At 42.6% G+C, this 19,997-nt stretch overlaps 1 protein-coding gene across 1 annotated transcript in view; it reads right to left on the bottom strand.

Annotated features, from left to right (window-relative positions):
- The window catches only part of LOC126260234 (uncharacterized), a 663,477-nt gene that overhangs the window by 106,878 nt on the left and 536,602 nt on the right, over window positions 1-19,997 (bottom strand). The window lies entirely within an intron of this gene.

Genomic DNA, 19,997 nt, shown 5'->3' with positions numbered 1-19,997 from the left:
ATTTTTTGAACTTTTGCATTTTTTTGTTTCTAATAAAACCCCATGTCATTCCGAGCGTGTGTGTCAATTTGTACCTCTCTATCTACATTATTCCGTGATTTGTTCAGTTTTCAAATTTACTGACTTTTTGATCACCCGGTGTATTGTTTGTGCGTGAGAAACAGCGTGCTGAAATCGAGTTTGGAATTTTGGGAATCTTTGGAATTCAGGGAATCCATCTGCACCCTCTCCTTCAGCTTGACAACGCCACATCATACATGAGAGCTGCGACATTTTTAACAATCTGACGCCTTGGGTTCACTGTCATCGATTATCCTCCACACAGTCCCGAGTTGGCACCATCCGATTTCCATTTGTTAGCAAAACTTAAAGAATACCTTCGAGGATTTCACTTTAACACTGATGACGCGGTGCAAGCAGAGGTGAGTTTATGCCTCTGCCAGTAAAGTCAAACAATCTGCAGTGACGTTATCAAGAAAGTGGTCTCTGTTTGGGAGAAACGTTTTCGTCGCCTGGGCAACCGTGGTGAAAAATAAATATGTAGACATCAAGAATAGGAATGTAAAATGTTATTAACGTTTGTTTTATGTAAAAAGCTTTAAGAGATTCCGCATAAAAAATTCGGAGGCATTACTTATCAGCAAGCCCTCGTAATAGAGAAGAAACCGAATTTTCTGTAAATATGTTTGCATTCACTTCCTGTAGCAATTTCCTTGGAGATGTTTCTGTTGGACATCTGAAGGCTTTCATGGTAATCAGAAATGTTCCATTTTCAGAGAAAGCAATGACATTCTGTTCTGGAGTTAATTATGCTCCAGCCTACGTCGTCTGTCTAGAATTTGATTAAATTGCTAATATTACCCTGGGGCGGTGAAGTCTCTTGAATTTTCTGCTGGAAACCTCTTCGGTGAATCTGGTAATTATGGCAGCGTGTTAACGCCTAAAGTAAAAGCGGAGTTGTCTGCTTGGAGGCAGGACGCCCGGACACAGAGGCGGCTGCAGGTAATCCGGCGCTCATTTCATCACCGAGGACTCACTCCCTTTGTGCCGGCGCTCGGCCACAAAGCTAGCACTAGGAATAACAACGCCCGCTTTAATGAATGGACGCGGCGTTCTTTGTCATACCATAATTACTAAAAAATAACTGTCTCCCCCTGAATCGACACGCTCATGCTTTTGGTAGCAGAGTAATTGATAGCCAGGGGAAAAAAAAAAAAAGTTATCGGTTGAGGACCGAGGAAACAGTCATTTACGTCCTATGAAGCGACACATGTAGGGTTGTGTGTGTGTGTGTGTGTGTGTGTGTGTGTGTGTGTGTTTGTTGGACGAAGGTTGTCGGGATGGGTGATAGACAGTGTTTCCTCGCAGATTAAAACTGTGTGCCGAACCGGAATACGAACCTTGGACCTTCGCCTATTGCAGGTAAATGCTCTACCGCCTGAGCTACCCAAGTACGAATCACAGATCCGCCCTCACAGCCCCATTATCACCAGCATCTCTTCTCCTACCGTCCTTGCAGGACTATCGCTCCTGCAAGGAAGGATACTAAGATGAACAGACATAGCTACAGTGCTGAGGGCAATGTTTCGAGAATGAATTTTCACTCTGCAACTGTGAGTGTACTGGCCTGAAACTTCTCGGCTGATTAAAACAGTGTTTTGGCCCAGGACAAGGGCTCTACCGAGCTATTTTTTCCACCTATGGCAATGTTTGTTAATGAGTTAAATTCTGAGCTGCTCCGTGGTTTAGTCCGGTACCGCTCGACTACTACGGTCGCAGGTTCGAATCCTGCCTCTGGCATGGATACGTGTGAAGTCCTTAGGTTAGGTTTAAGTAGTTCTCAAGTTCTAGGCGACTGATGACCTCAGAAGTTAAGTCCCATAGTGCTCATAGCCATTTGAACCATTTGCTCCGTGGTTCGTCGTCCACCTTAAACTGTAGGTCCTCCTGTAAGTGGCGGCGTAAACAAGCCAAAGGTGGGAGGAATCCAAGGTATTCCACCTCTAATTAGGATGATGTCTAGAGAAACACTGTGGCGTCTGTTCGATGACAGCTTTACCTTAAGTAACAACGGAATTGTTGTTTAAAACAAAATATACTGCGCAGTAATAAGTCAGAAGAAACACACGCCACGAGATCTGGTGACTCAAGGTGGCACGTGACAGCCCCTCGCGTCTTACCCCTCTTCGTCCCTGGCCAACCCCCTGCTGTGTTGACATATAAGGTATCGGCTGTTCAAGCTTGGCAGTGGCTTGGAAGTCCTCGCAAGTTGTCACGCAGGTAGTGTCCCGTAGATAAATCTCTTTCATAAGTAACTTGACACAAAGATGATGTCTCGTATGTTACCAAAATTAACTGTGTAGTTTCTTTGAGCAACTTTCTTACTGGAAGTTTCTTTGAGGCCAAACCGAAAACGAATTCATCAGCGACGACATTTTATGTTGTACAGGTGAAACAGTTTCACACTTCATATGATATTAAAGTTTTATTTCTGACTGCTTTAATGTTTTAATGACAAAATTTGTATCACACGCATTTATGAACTTCTAGAACAGTCGTACATTTTTACTCTTCGAATAAGTTAGTGTCTCTGGTTTTTCCACAGGATGAAGTAAAAAAAATCTTTTCTCTAAATTACATGTAAAGATTGTTTTAAACTTTTCCGTAAAGACTGGAGAGAATTTTCAATTGGAAAAAGTGTATTTTGTGTAGGCTACAAAAAGAACTGTCTGTAAAATTTTTTGAATAGTTATTCACATTTGATATCATCACTATCTAGCAATGCTGTAAAACGATGAGATGACATTGATGCGCCAATTTACGTGACGACCACTATAGAAAAGAAGTAGTAAAGCATACGTACTGTGTTTTCATTCATAAAACGAAATTCTTGAGATTTATGGCGCACAGTCATCGAGATATCTCTCAGTAGAGTGGCACTATAAATCTTAATAAAATCCAGAATGAGATTTTCACTCTGCAGCGGAGTGTACGTTTCTTAATAAAATCGTTTGACGAATGAGAACTCGTGATAAGACAGTGTTTGCCAAAAAGTGAGAAGAACTGTGCGGGTAATTACAACCCCACTCACACATCAAGGATGCAAAATGCTACAGAATACACAAAATATACAGCAAAACCAAGCCACGCATAAAAGCAAGCCACCTCCCTCGAAGCAACCTCTAATTTACTTTTAGAAATAAGAGAGCACCCACGGAAGACGAGATATTGGTGTCGAAAAATGTATGTATAGATCACTATCATTAGCCCCATGCCGCATTTCTTTTTTCTATGTACACTCCTGGAAATTGAAATAAGAACACCGTGAATTCATTGTCCCAGGAAGGGGAAACTTTATTGACACATTCCTGGGGTCAGATACATCACATGATCACACTGACAGAACCACAGGCACATAGACACAGGCAACAGAGCATGCACAATGTCGGCACTAGTACAGTGTATATCCACCTTTCGCAGCAATGCAGGCTGCTATTCTCCCATGGAGACGATCGTAGAGATGCTGGATGTAGTCCTGTGGAACGGCTTGCCATGCCATTTCCACCTGGCGCCTCAGTTGGACCAGCGTTCGTACTGGACGTGCAGACCGCGTGAGACGACGCTTCATCCAGTCCCAAACATGCTCAATGGGGGACAGATCCGGAGATCTTGCTGGCCAGGGTAGTTGACTTACACCTTCTAGAGCACGTTGGGTGGCACGGCATACATGCGGACGTGCATTGTCCTGTTGGAACAGCAAGTTCCCTTGCCGGTCTAGGAATGGTAGAACGATGGGTTCGATGACGGTTTGGATGTACCGTGCACTATTCAGTGTCCCCTCGACGATCACCAGTGGTGTACGGCCAGTGTAGGAGATCGCTCCCCACACCATGATGCCGGGTGTTGGCCCTGTGTGCCTCGGTCGTATGCAGTCCTGATTGTGGCGCTCACCTGCACGGCGCCAAACACGCATACGACCATCATTGGCACCAAGGCAGAAGCGACTCTCATCGCTGAAGACGACACGTCTCCATTCGTCCCTCCATTCACGCCTGTCGCGACACCACTGGAGGCGGGCTGCACGATGTTGGGGCGTGAGCGGAAGACGGCCTAACGGTGTGCGGGACCGTAGCCCAGCTTCATGGAGACGGTTGCGAATGGTCCTCGCCGATACCCCAGGAGCAACAGTGTCCCTAATTTGCTGGGAAGTGGCGGTGCGGTCCCCTACGGCACTGCGTAGGATCCTACGGTCTTGGCGTGCATCCGTGCGTCGCTGCGGTCCGGTCCCAGGTCGACGGGCACGTGCACCTTCCGCCGACCACTGGCGACAACAACGATGTACTGTGGAGACCTCACGCCCCACGTGTTGAGCAATTCGGCGGTACGTCCACCCGGCCTCCCGCATGCCCACTATACGCCCTCGCTCAAAGTCCGTCAACTGCACATACGGTTCACGTCCACGCTGTCGCGGCATGCTACCAGTGTTAAAGACTGCGATGGAGCTCCGTATGCCACGGCAAACTGGCTGACACTGACGGCGGCGGTGCACAAATGCTGCGCAGCTAGCGCCATTCGACGGCCAACACCGCGGTTCCTGGTGTGTCCGCTGTGCCGTGCGTGTGATCATTGCTTGTACAGCCCTCTCGCAGTGTCCGGAGCAAGTATGGCGGGTCTGACACACCGGTGTCAATGTGTTCTTTTTTCCATTTCCAGGAGTGTATAAAAGCTAATCTCAGGAACTACGTACTGTAGGAATTTCTATACGGTTTTCACTAACAGACTATATTCACTATATATTCACGAGGAAGGTTTGTATATATAATTTGCACCTATAGTAATGAGCTGTGTGTAGTATGCATCTGTTCCGTAACTATCTGGCGCTCGCAGTGAAATCTTGTGGAAATGGTGGGAGCTACGAGCTAGCCAGGTACAAAGGAGGCGGTATCTGGCGGGAAAAGCAGTTAACTAAACAGCCGCCGCAACTCCATAAACTAGCTAAATAAAGTGTTTTCCTTTTATCCTTACATCCCATCCTACAAGAATAAGTCATCAAGGATGATCTCTTCAGCGCACACTACACAAAAAAAGAAAAACAGAAACTAGCGAAGCTCCAGTAGAATCTATACATCCACACACGTATTCTATCAATACATGTTATAAACTAAAGACCCCCTATGCGTTTCTATCTCTTTATGTGAAGGCTAATCTCACGAACTACTGTAACGTTTTTGATACTGTTTTGACTAATAGACTAACTGATGAGGAAAGTCTGTGTATATAATTCGCAAAAATTTCGTGTAATTTGGCTGAACTATGATGAATCAATGTTCCCTGCAGTGACGTAGGGATTTCGATACAGTTTCCACACGGATAAGTCGAACTACCATAAGTACCTAGAACTACCAAAAAATGTCTGTGAAATCTTATGGGACTTAACTGATAAGGTGCGAATTGGTATGGGGGGAGGTTATACTTAACAGCAGAACTAAGTTAATAAGTGGCTCCTTCTACCGACCCCCAGACTCCGATATACTTGCTGAACAGTTCAGAGAAAATTTGAGTTCGTAACTAATAAATACCCCACTAATACGGTTATAGTTGGTGGGGACTTCAACCTTCCCTCGATATGTTGGCAAAAATACTTGTTCAAAACCGGTGGTAGGCAGAAAACATCTTCCGAGATTGTCCTAAATGCTTTCTCCGAAAATTATTTCCAGCAGTTAGTCCACGAAACCACGCCAATTGTAAATGGTTGCGAAAACACACTTGACCTCTTAGCCACAAACAATCCAGAGCTAATAGAGAGCATCATGACTGATACGGGGTTTAGTGATCACAAGGTCGTTGTAGCTAGGCTCCATACCGTTTCTTCCAAATCCACCAGAAACAAACGCAAAATAATTTTATTTTAAAAAAGCGGATAAAGTGTCACTAGAAGCCTTCCTAAGAGATAATCTCCATTCCTTCCGAACTGACTATGCAAATGTAGACGAGATGTGGCTCAAATTCAAAGATATAGTAGCAACAGCAATTGAGAGATTCATACCTCATAAATTGCTAAGACATGGAACTGATCCCCCATGGTACACAAAACAGGTCCGAACGCTGTTGCAGAGGCAACGGAAAAAACATGCGAAGTTCATAAGAACAAGAAATCTCGAAGATTGGCTAAAATTTACAGACGCGCGAAATTTGGCACAGACTTCAATGCGAGATGCCTTTAATAGGTTCCACAACGAAACTTTGTCTCGAAATTTGGTAGAAAATCCGAAGAAATTCTGGTTGTATGTAAAGTACACAAGCTGCAAGACGCAGTCAATACCTTCGCTGCGCTGTGCCGATGGTACTGTTACCGACGACTGTGCCGCTAAAGCGGAGTTATTGAACACAGTTTTCCGACATTCCTTCACCAGGGAAGACGAATGGAATATTCCAGAATTTGAAACACAAACAGCTGCTAGCATGAGTTTCATAGAAGTAGATACCTTAGGGGTTGCGAATCAACTCAAATCGCTTGATATGGGCAAGTCTTCAGGTCCAGATTGTATACCGATTAGGTTCCTTTCAGATTACGCTGATACAATAGCTCCCTACTTAACAATCATATACAACCGCTCGCTCACCGACAGATCTGTACCTACAGATTGGAAAATTGCGCAGGTCGCACCAGTGTTTAAGAAGGGTAGTAGGAGTAATCCATCGAACTACAGACCTATATCATTGACGTCGGTTTGAAGTAGGGTTTTGGACCATATACTGTATTCAAACATTATGAATCACCTCGAAGGGAACGATCTATTGATACGTAATCAGCATGGTTTCAGAAAACATCGTTCTTGTGCAACGCAGCACTTTATGCACGAAGTAATGGCCGCTATCGACAGGGGATCTCAAGTTGATTCCGTATTTCTAGATATCCGAAAAGCTTTTGACACCGTTCCTCACAAGCGACTTCTAATCAAGCTGCGGGCGGATTCGTGATTTCCTGTCAGGAAGGTCGCAGTGCGTAGTAATAGACGGCAAATCATCGAGTAAAACTGAAGTGATGTCAGGTGTTCCCCAGGGAAGCGTCCTGGGACCTCTGCTGTTCCTGATCTATATTAATGACCTGGGTGGCAATCTGAGCAGTTCTCTTAGGTTGTTCGCAGATGATGCTGTAATTTACCGTCTAGTAAGGTCATTCAAAACCAGTATCAGTTGCAAAGCGATTTAGAAAAGATTGCTGTATGGTGTGGCAGGTGGCAGTTGACGCTAAATAACGAAAAGTGTGAGGTGATCCACATGAGATCCAAAAGAAATCCGTTGGAATTCGATTACTCGATAAATAGTACAATTCTCAAGGCTGTCAATTAAACTCAGTACCTGGGTGTTAAAATTACGAACAACTTCAGTTGGAAAGACCAAATAGATAATATTGTGGGGAAGGCGAGCCAAAGGTTGCGTTTCATTGGCAGGACACTTAGAAGATGCAACAAATCCACTAAAGAGACAGCTTACACTACACTCGTTCGTCCTCTGTTAGAATATTGCTGCGCGGTGTGGGATCCTTACCAGGTGGGATTGACGGAGGACATCGAAAGGGTGCAAAAAGGGCAGCTCGTTTTGTATTATCACGTAATAGGGGACAGAGTGTGGCAGATATGATACGCGAGTTGGGATGGAAGTCATTAAAGCAAAGACGTTTTTCGTCGCGGCGAGATCTATTTACGAAATTTCAGTCACCAACTTTCTCTTCCGAATGCGAAAATATTTTGTTGAGCCCAACCTACATAGGTAGGAATGATCCTCAAAATAAAATAAGAGAAATCAGAGCTCGAACAGAAAGGTTAAGGTGTTCGTTTTTCCCGCGCGCTGTTCGAGAGTGGAATGGTAGAGAGATAGTATGATTGTGGTTCGACGAGCCCTCTGCCAAGCACTTAAATGTGAATTGCAGAGTAATCGTGTAGATGTAGATGTCATCAGTCCCTAAGCTTACACACTACTTAACCTAAATTATCCTAAGGACAAACAGAACACCCATGCTCGAGGGAGGACTTGAACCTCTGCCGGGACCAGCCGCACAGTCCATGACTGCAGCGCCCAAGACCGCTCGGCTAATCCCGCGCGGCGCTTAGAACTACCAATGCGAAGCCGCGGAGTGGGTTGGGGTGGCGGGGTGGGCGGTCATTGGAGGGTAATCTAGCAATAAGTAAAAAGAAAAAACACATTGCATTTTAAAAAACACTCAGATTTTTAATACTTTATTAAATTCGAACAGAAAGAAATGCAGCAGGACGAGTTTTAACCACAGCAAAGACGACTGCTCATTTGCGACTTTCGACAGTCGTAACATGCTGGTTTCGATTACGTGCTGCACTCGGTTCCAAATCACTGCACTGATTTACTCAAGCTCTTGCTGCTGTCGCTTTGCATTTCTCAAGCCGAGAGGCTTTTGTTGTTGATAGTTACCTGTCATAGCGATCCAAGGGCGGGAACTGAGCCTTTAACCCAGTCTCACACTGTACGTGAAAACTAACATGTAAATGTCGCGCGACGGGTTTTGTAACGTCATTTATAGCGCTGACCAAGTCATGTCTGTTTGCAGTTCAGTAGTAGCACAGAACTGTTAATGTTTGCACGGTGACAGTACTAGGAATAGGTTGCACTTTCTTCTTTTTACATCAGAACCTCAGATCTGTGTTGATAGTGCCCGTACCTACTTTGATTGTGCTGATATTTTAATATGGACACCATCAAATGTTGCCTTTTCCCCACACTGCTGTAAGCATAACACAATTTTTGATGTGACTTAGCGTGATAATTCCCAAGGCGCACCAAGGCGTTAATAACGATATAATATATGTATTCCAAAAGTTTTTTAAAAAATAAAAGAAAACGAGCCACGTACACGAGAAACAGCTGTAACGCGAAGTACAGGAAGCCACATAAACACATCGTGTATTAACAAGAAAGCAAATAAATTAACCCATTGATGATGCCATAACTTCAGCGAAACATTTCCAGACAGAAAAGAAGAAGAAAATTGTGTTTGTCTCTACGCGGAACGTATCCAGAAAGCGATTTAAAAGAATTTTCGTTTGGATCCTTCGCTTTGAAGTTCTAGTTTCTTTTTATGACAGTTTGTGGTTTATAGATGCCCATGATTGTAAATTATACTGCAGTGATATCTCCACTTAGCCAGCAACTGTCGTCATTCGCCTACATTGATTGATACAGCTGCCACGCTAGTTCTGAACACACCACTACAGTGACAGATAACGCCATCATAGTGATGTATGTAATAGCAATACTAAAATTTCTATAGTTGTTTCCAGTTGATAGTAATATAACTACAAACAATAAAAAAAGATTCTCACAGAAATGTAGTTGTATTTTTTTTCTAACAGAAAACATTTTTTATTTGACTTTTGAACTGGTAGCTATGACATCACGAGTCAGTACGTTACTTGCCTGATGCTATGGATATTAAGACATCTTGTAAATTTATGACAATATCTCGTTAACGAATAAAGTTATATGAAACTAACCGTACCAAATTTCAAGAGCTCAAAACCCCCCGTCTGGTGACAGAAACTTTTTTTTTAAACAAAGTTATGGGTCGTCGATTGGATAGAATTATGTACGGAAAAGTCTGCTTTCTGACCAATCAAACACACGGTAGCACTAGTTCAAAAATCTTCAAGCTTTCTCCAACTGAAATGCTGCATGTTCTACCGGGCGCCACTGGGAATTTGTACCGAGCGAATGTCAGGTTTCAGACATGAATGTTGACTTCCTTTGTCAGCTGTCCATTGAAACAGCCGGTTAAGCCCACATAAAATAATTACTTTGAAACGCCCCCTTAGAAAAATTTATGAGTTACTGTGCTGATAAACCTCTTACATTATTTGATCTTCAAACAGCTGAGCAGAACTGAACGTACTCAGACATTTCTCTCTTTACTTATTCTGATAAACACTAAACTGACAAACAATATTTTTTCTAGAGCAACGCAATCTGACTTTCAATAATCCCTACAAAAGAATGGTCCTGACTAACATCAACCTATACCTTTCACAAATCACTTACCTCACAAAAATCTTCGTTACTCGAACTACTGCAATACAGCGAGCGCCACTACTGCCAGCTAAATAAAAGATTCAAACTACTGAAGGCACTAACTACTGATAGGCAGTTAGCAAATGAAAGATTTTGATAGACAACAAACAATGTATTTACCTTAATAGTGATCAAAAGTCATAATATATATAGCAGTTAATGACATCCATTCTTACAAATGTACTGTTTCTGATGGACACACGTCCAGATCATGCGCTCTCAAAACTCCGCCATTTCTCTCCCCACATCCACCACTGCTGGCGGCTCACCTCCAACGGCGCAACGCTACGCGCTGTTAACAGCCAACTGCCCAACACTACAACAGCAAATTCCAACAATGCCACCCAGCCACAGACTGCACACAGCACAGGCAGTGATTTTCATACAGAGCGCTACGTGGCGGTGGCGTTACCAATATAAGAACCTAAACAGCCTACTTACAACTTCTACGCCTTTTATGATTATGAGAAGGACTGTGTTGCAGTATTAAAACAAAAGTATATTTTTCTCTTAATTTTTGCGTCGAGCGAATCGCTTAGTGGTGTTGTCCTGTAGCGTACAGTGTAGACAGCCTGCGCCTAGATACGGAACTGAATGAGACAATGGTAACATAGCCTGCTGGCTTGGTGCATCACATATAGCCGTTAACTGCCGGTGGAGAGCGCTGCGGTAGCAATCACACTGGCGCGCGCGCTCCGCCAGATCTTTCTCCCACGCCACATCGGAAATCACGCTACAAGAACGTTCACATTCACGTCTACAATGAGGGCGGCTTTACTGAGGCTGCGGTCTGACAAGGGTGGAGAACGTCCGTCGGCAATCGCTGGGCTTGTGGCGACAATTAGGCGGGGCAACAGGGAAACTGAGAGACCTGTTGTGCACAGACAGTAAACTCAGCAGTAAACTCTCAAACCGAGCCAAGTTATTGGACACAGCCCTCTCGGCTGGAGCAGCCTTCAGAGATACGGCGCCCCGTTCCGGCCTGCTGGACGTGAATGGAGTTCCCGGGGCAGCAATTAAGCGGTCGCTTGAGGCTCCCTACCTGTCGCAGGAACAGTGGACTGCTCCTCCCCCTCGGCACCTTGACCACCTCCACAGTCAAGAGCTACACAACTTGGCGGTATCTGATGTATTGTGTGCCAGGATGCTTCGCAGATTGTAAATAGTTAGAGAAGTTCACTTTTATTTAACACCTGAGCTGCTGAGACATGCAAGTTCTGACTTTGCGCTCGACAACGGAGGCAAGACTTAAATAACATCGAGATACTTTCACAGAATCTGTGAACCGAAAATAATCGACCGACAACATAAAATTTTGCAAGATATTTGAAATGCTGAGAAAAACATGCTTGATCTGTAGGGAAAGACGGGAAAAGCGTAATCATGGATCATAAGGGAACTGTCAGGATTGAAGACCCAGAGACAAGTGCTCAGATTAAAAGAGGTTATGAAAGAAGTAGGTCCAAGACGGAATGACGAAAGAAAGGTACCGGATTGGGATTAAACTCAGGTGAAAGTTCACTAAAATTCGGTGATGACAATTTTATCCTCAGCGAAATTAATGGATTACAGAACGCACAGAATGGAATGAGTGCAGAATATAGATTGGTGGGGTACTGAAGAAAGAGGGAAGTCGGGAGATCACAAAGTAGAGGCAGTGAATGAATTCTGCTACTTCGGAAGCTAAATTACACATGACAGACGAAGCAAGGAGGACATGAACGGAAGCAGGTGATCAGACAGGATGCTTATGCGTCACCCGTCAAAGTCGTATCTAAAGTATCAGGGGTCCCATAACACTCCAACCGCACACGCCCCACACCATTAAAGACCCTCTACCAGCTTGAACAGTCCTCTGCTGACATGCAGGATCCATGAGTTCATGAGGTTGTCTCCATATCCGTACACGTCCATCCGCTCGATACAATTTGAAACGAGACTTGCCCGACGAGGCACCATATTTCTAGTTATCAACAGTCCAATGTCGGTGTTGAGTCTCCCAGGCGAGGCGTAAAGCTTTGTGTCGCGCAGTCATCAAGGGTACACAACTGGACCTCCGGCTCCGAAAGCCCATATCGATGATGTTTCGTTGAATGGTTCGCACGCTGACACTTACTGATGGCCCAGCACTGAAATCTGCAGCAATGTGCAGAAGGGTTGCACTTCTACCACACTGAACAATTCTCTTCAGTCGTAATCGGTCCCGTTATTGCAGGATCTTTTTCCGGCCGTAGCGATGGCGGAGATTTGATGTTTTACCGGATACCTGATATTCACGGTACACTCTTGAAATGGTCGTACGGGAAAATCGCCATCTACCTCGAAGATGCTTTGTCCCATTTTCTCGTGCACCGACTGTAACACCACGTTCAGACTCACTTAAATCTTGATAACCTGACATTGTAGCAGCAGTAACCGATCTAACAACTGCATCTGTATCAATTGTTGTTTTATACAGGCGTTGCTGACCGCAGCGCCGTAATCTGCCTGTTTACATATCTTCGTATTTGAATACGCATGCCTATACCAGTTCCTTTGGTGCTTCAGTGTATTATCGAACACTGACCTTAATCTAAGTTTGAAATTTATAATAAGTACGCCACAAATGAATCACTGACTGTTTGGCAGCAATTTCTGCGCTGGGAGAACATCAAATGAATATATCAGTACCAGGAAGACTTTGCAGTTTTTCCGGGCCGTCTGTTCTAGCCAGGCTGCTCTAAGAAAATTGTTCTATTGCTGGAATTCAGATTTGGAAAGAACCAAAACAAACGAGTGATCAGGTACGAAGAACGTAACGCAGCGGACATGGCAGTCTACTAGTTTAAACATTTGCCATAAAATGATGCATCGGTATTTATAAACCATTTGATTTACTTAAACGAGATCTGGAATAGCATAAATTACACTACATCGTCGGTCGAAAGAGTTGCCAGATTGATTTTATTCGTGGCTCATAAGCGACATCGGCGCCATAACTACGATGGCAGCTTGAACTAACAACTGAAAATAACAGATGTGCATTGAATCACTCAGTCGCGAGCAGCGAGTGTCAAATAGTGGACGTGTGGGTACAGCGCGTCAACGTTGTCTATCACAAATCGCAATGGAGCGATGAACTGAACACATCTATATCAAGTATAGGGTGTAGAAAAGTTTGTTCTACCACTCACAATAAAAGGTTATTTATTTGTCACACGACCGGTTTCCTGCTAGCGCCCATCCTCAGGTGTTTATACATTCATGTACATGTTTATATTGCTGGAGATCACTGTATATGAGCATCACAAAATTTCATAATGTGTATCAAAAAACTTCGCAGTCTATAATAGCTTTTTAAGGTTTTATAAGTGCAATGCCCTTGCCCTTCCTGTGGCTAAGTTCTTTGACCATAACCTACATGTTTCTGTATGAGCAACATCTTTACACCTGCTACATCTAAATTCTTTGACCACAGCCCACATGTTTGTATGTAAACACAGTGTATTTCACGAGTGCACATCGTAATAGTGAAATAGGCAGCTGTTGTTGTTGTGGTCTTCAGTCCTGAGACTGGTTTGATGCAGCTCTCCATGCTACTCTATCCTGTGCAAGCTTCTTCATCTCCCAGTACCTACTGCAACCTACATCCTTCTGAATCTGCTTAGTGTATTCATCTCTTGGTCTCCCTCTACGATTTTTACCCTCCACGCTGCCCTCCAATGCTAAATTTGTGATCCTTTGATGCCTCAAAACATGTCCTACCAACCGATCCCTTCTTCTAGTCAAGTTGTGCCACAAACTTCTCTTCTCCCCAATCCTATTCAATACCTCCTCATTAGTTACGTGATCTACCCACCTTATCTTCAGCATTCTTCTGTAGCACCACATTTCGAAAGCTTCTATTCTCTTCTTGTCCAAACTGGTTATCGTCCATGTTTCACTTCCACACATGGCTACTCTCCATACAAATACTTTCAGAAACGACTTCCTGACACTTAAATCTATACTTGATGTTAACAAAATTCTCTTCTTCAGAAACGCTTTCCTTGCCATTGCCAGTCTACATTTTATATCCTCTCTACTTCGACCATCATCAGTTATTTTACTCCCTAAATAGGAAAACTCCTTTACTACTTTGAGTGTCTCATTTCCTAATCTAATTCCCTCAGCATCACTCGAGTTAACTCGACTACATACCATTATCCTCGTTTTGTTTTTGTTGATGTTCATCTTATATCCTCCTTTCAAGACACTGTCCATTCCGTTCAACTGCTCTTCCAAGTCCTTTGCTGTCTCTGACAGAATTACAATGTCATCGGCGAACCTCAAAGTTTTTATTTCTTCTCCATGAATTTTAATACCTACTCCGAATTTTTCTTTTGTTTCCTTTACTGCTTGCTCAATATACAGATTGAATAACATCGGGGAGAGGCTACAACCCTGTCTCACTCCTTTCCCAACCACTGCTTCCCTTTCATGCCCCTCGACTCTTATAACTGCCATCTGGTTTCTGTACAAATTGTAAATAGCCTTTCGCTCCCTGTATTTTACCCCTGCCACCTTCAGAATTTGAAAGAGAGTATTCCAGTTAACGTTGTCAAAAGCTTTCTCTAAGTCTACAAATGCTAGAAACGTAGGTTTGCCTTTTCTTAATCTTTCTTCTAAGATAAGTCGTAAGGTTAGTATTGCCTCACGTGTTCCAACATTTCTACGGAATCCAAACTGATCTTCCCCGAGGTCCGCTTCTACCAGTTTTTCCATTCGTCTGTAAAGAATTCGCGTTAGTATTTTGCAGCTGTGACTTATTAAACTGATAGTTCGGTAATTTTCACATCTGTCAACACCTGCTTTCTTTGGGATTGGAATTATTATATTCTTCTTGAAGTCTGTGGGTATTTCGCCTCTCTCATACATCTTGCTCACCAGATGGTAGAGTTTTGTCAGGACTGGCTCTCCCAAGGCCATCAGTAGTTCTAATGGAATGTTGTCTACTCCCGGGGCCTTGTTTCGACTCAGGTCTTTCAGTGCTCTGTCAAACTCTTCACGCAGTATCATATCTCCCATTTCATCTTCGTCTACATCCTCTTCCATTTCCATAATATTGTCCTCAAGTACATCGCCCTTGTATAAACCCTCTATATACTCCTTCCACCTTTTTGCCTTCCCTTCTTTGCTTAGAACTGGGTTGCAATCTGAGCTCTTGATATTCATACAAGTGGTTCTCTTCTCTCCAAAGGTCTCTTTAATTTTCCTGTAGGCAGTATCTATCTTACCCCTAGTGAGACAAGCCTCTACATCCTTACATTTGTCCTCTAGCCATCCCTACTTAGCCATTTTGCACTTTCTGTCGATCTCATTTTTGAGACGTTTGTATTCCCTTTTGCCTGCTTCATTTACTGCATTTTTATATTTTCTCCTTTCATCAATTAAATTCATTATTTCTTCTGTTACCCAAGGATTTCTACTAGCCTTCGTCTTTTTACCTACTTGATCCTCTGCTGCCTTCACTACTTCATCCCTCAGAGCTACCCATTCTTCTTCTACTGTATTTCTTTCCCCCATTCCTGTCAATTGTTCCCTTATGCTCTCCCTGAAACTCTCTACAACCTCTGGTTCTTTCAGTTTATCCAGGTCCCATCTCCTTAAATTCCCACCTTTTTGCAGTTTCTTCAGTTTCAATCTGCAGTTCATAACCAATAGATTGTGGTCAGAATCCACATCTGCCCCTGGAAATGTCTTACAATTTAAAACCTGGTTCCTAAATCTCTGTCTTACCATTATATAATCTATCTGATACCTATTAGTATCTCCAGGATTCTTCCAGGTATACAGCCTTCTTTTATGAACTTTGAACCAAGTGTTAGCTATGATTAAGTTATGCTCTGTGCAAAATTCTACAAGGCGGCTTCCTCTTTCATTTTTCCCCCCAATCCATATTCACCTACTATGTTTCCTTCTCTCCCTTTTCCTACTGACGAATTCCAGTCACCCATGACTATTAAATTTTCGTCTCCCTTCACTACCTGAATAATTTCTTTTATCTCGTCATACATTTCATCAATTTCTTCATCATCTGCAGAGCTAGTTGGCATATAAACTTGTACTACTGTAGTAGGCATGGGCTTTGTGTCTATCTTGGCCACAATAATGCGTTCACTATGCTGTTTGTAGTAGCTAACCCGCACTCCTATTTTTTTATTCATTATTAAACCTACTCCTGCATTACCCCTATTTGATTTTGTATTTATAACCCTGTAATCACCTGACCAAAAGTCTTGTTCCTCCTGCCACCGAACTTCACTAATTCCCACTATATCTAACTTTAACCTATCCATTTCCCTTTTTAAATTTTCTAACCTACCTGCCCGATTAAGGGATCTGACATTCCACGCTCCGATCCGTAGAATGCCAGTTTTCTTTCTCCTGATAACGACGTCCTCTTGAGTAGTCCCCGCCCGGAGATCCGAATGGGGGACTATTTTGCAGCTAAACTTTATAAAACTGAAATATGGACATGACAATGATGATAAGTAAGTAAGTAAGTGTAAAAACTGTCACCACAGCGTAACTGTAACAATGATGCTTCATCTTTATCTAAGTACAGATGTATTTTCGACAAATGCTGCCTTGCCACTTACAATTGTCCCACTTGTATCTGTTTGGTCACCAGCAAATAATTTTTTTGTATCTGTACAGTGATCTCCAGCAATATAAACATGTACATGAATGTATAAACAGCTGAGGATGGGAGCAAGCCCGAAACCGGTCGTGTGACAAATAAATAACCTTTTATTGTGACTGGTAGTGGAAATTTTTCTACACCCTGTAAAGGAACAGTCACGGAGTTCAGCAGCATCAACTATGGGTATAATTCATTCTGTATCAAGTGATGCTCCAGAATGTTTTGCAATGAGCGAAGTGCGTGCAAAGTTCGTCGTGCATACCTTGACTCCCGAACAAAAAAACACTGATGCGTTCATTTAAATTAACGATGCTGACAAAACTTTTTGGGAAAAAACCATCACAGGTGACGAGGCTTGGTGTTACCGATGACAACCTACCAAAAAACTACAAACTGCAGTAATTCGTATGATATGTCAACGCTTTGACTACATAAACGACATTCAAGCTAATCTGACACGCGAGATGGAAACATTCCAAAGAAGGAGTTTCGAATGATTGAATGAACGTTCCGTGCACTGTAATAAAGTGTGGGAAAACTGTGTAGAACACCTAATGGGAAAGAATAGGACAGAAGCGTTTGAGATATGGTGTTACATAAGATCGTTGAACATTAGGTGGACTGATAAGAATTGAAGTGGTTCCACACAGAATCAGCGATGAAAGATATGTGTGAAACAGCCTCATTAAGAGAAGGGACAGAATGATAGGACATTTGTTAAGAGATCTAGGAATATCTTCGAGTGGAGCCGTAGACGGCAGAATTGTAGTGGAAGAATCTTATTGGAATACATCCAATGTACATAGCTCCTACTCTTAGATGAAGAGGTTGGCACAGGACAGGAAGTCGCAGCTGTCGCAGTATACCAGTGTTCAGACTAATTAAAAAAAAGAACTACAGATAAAACTAATTTTTCCTTTCCCCCAGTATTTCTCCATGCTTTTTTCTTCTCCTCAGTTCATTTTGAACCTGTTTTATCTACCTATCTGTCTTAGAACCTTTTCATCTCTACCACTTTAATTCTTAAGCTGTCTCTATCAGTTGTTTCTTACGTACTTTCCTCTATTTTTTTCTTACATATTTACATGTGTTGTTTCTCTGTAAATTGTTCTGAACCTCCTGATCATGAAATTGACTTATTTTGCGTAAGGTATTTAGGGATCTAGTTAATCTGTTATCATCCATTCTACAGAAATGACGAAAACTGCTACTCTCCTCTTTGTTGTCGTCTGCAATCTTATACATGTAATCAATAATGTCCATAAAGTTTATTTTTAACCACTTTGATATTCACACAGCCTGCCGATGTGGCCCAGCGGTTCTAGGCGCTTCAGTCTGGAACCGCTTGACCGATACGGTTGCAGTTTCGAATCCTGCCTCGGGCATGGATGTGTGTGACGTTCTTAGGTTAGTTACGGTTAAGTAGTTCTAAGTTCTAGGGGACTGATGACCTCAGAAGTTACATCCCATAGTGCTCATAGGCATTTGAACCATTTTTTTTATTCACACAAATGACTATGAAATGTTGGCTCAACTCAATTCAAAAAAAGTTAAGAATAAAAGTTATAAGCAATGGTAAGAGAGATACAACTCCGTAGTTGCTGAAATTTCTCTGTTTCAGTTCTTATGCAATGGGTGAATTAATGTCATTCTCATTATCTTCGCTTTTTTTTCCAGATACGCACTGAAGTTACTTGTATATGTTTTATAATTTTTGTTTGGGACTACATTAAAATTTCAGCAGTTGTAGTATCTTCTCCGCTAGCTCTATAGTTTTTTTAGATTCTCCATTACCTCCCTAACTTCATCGACAGTGGGTAGTGTATCTTATTCCAAATTTTGATGAATTTCTGGAAATTTCAACTTGCTCTTTTGGTTGTGGGCAGTTTAGAAGCTGATCGTTATATTGTCCAAGTACGGCTATTTCACAGTTAATGTTCTCTAAGCCAGTTTTACCAATCCCATTTCTGAAGCAAATTAATGCCTTATAGTTTGATTTTCAGTGGAACAGGCGCTTTGTAGCAGCTACAAACATACGCCGCCGCACTTTATTGCTCATCAACTTCTATACGGTATATCCAGCTTATTATCCGTAGTATTTTTTTCGAAGTCGTGAGAGCTTCGCTCTAAATTATAGCATTGGAAAGGTCTACTGTCATCGTAACGCGAATACAGTGTACTAGGGATATTATTGTCCTATCAACGTACACAAATGATTATCAACCCAGGGATCAGTTCTGTTTGTGGGTTAATCAGCGCAGTAGCGCAGGACCGAACGTACTGTTGATCGTATTGTTCACAGTTACACAAGCTTTCAACCGCAAGTGATGTTTTCAACTGCCGCAGTAATCATGCGTGGATTGATCAAAGTTCATACGCCACATCGTTTCAAACCACTAGCAACGATTCTCTGTTAACATGACCTGGAATTGTACAGGATCAACTAATATGAGCTCATGAAATGTATTCGCAATTGCAAATAAGGACGACCATTAGCTGTAGAATAGAATGAATACAATGAAAATCTGTGCCGAACCGGGACTCGAACCCGGATATCCCGCTTATCGCGAAGGGTCGCCTCACCTTTTGGTTATGTGAGCACGCCTCACGGCTAGACCCAAACTTTCCTATGTCCTCAATTATGTGTCTACGACCTGTTCTCGTGCATCTGTAAGTAGGCTGTTTAGGTTTTTATGTTGGTGACGCCACGTAGCGCTCTGTATGAAAATCACATACTGTGCTGTGTGCAGTCTCTGGCTGGCCTGCATTGTTGGAGTATTTGCTATTGTAGTGTTGGGCAGTTGGATGTGAACAGTGATTAGCATTACGCAGTTTGAGGAGAGCCGCCAGAAGTGGTGGATGTGGGGAGAGAGATGCCAGAGTTTTGAGAGCGGACGATCTGGACGTCTGTCCGTCAGAAAAACGAAATTTGTAGGACGGCATGTCAGGAACTGATGCATATATATATATATATATATATATATATATATATATATATATATATATATGATGACTTTTGAACACCATTAAGGTAAATACATTGTTTGTTCTCTACCAAAATCTTTCATTTGCTGACTATATGCCTATCAGTAGTTAGTGCCTTCAATAGTTAGAATCTTTTATTTAGCTGGCAGTATTGGCGCTCGCTGTATTTCAGTAATTCGAGTAACGAAGATTTTTGTGAGGTAACTAATTCATGAAAGATAGGTTATTGTTAGTCAGGGCCATTCTTTTG

The sequence above is a fragment of the Schistocerca nitens genome, chromosome 5 (assembly GCF_023898315.1).
Source record: "Schistocerca nitens isolate TAMUIC-IGC-003100 chromosome 5, iqSchNite1.1, whole genome shotgun sequence".
Classification (NCBI taxonomy): domain Eukaryota; kingdom Metazoa; phylum Arthropoda; class Insecta; order Orthoptera; family Acrididae; genus Schistocerca; species Schistocerca nitens.
The sequence above is the reverse complement of the archived record's forward strand: the minus strand, read 5'-3'. Positions and strand labels throughout refer to the sequence as shown.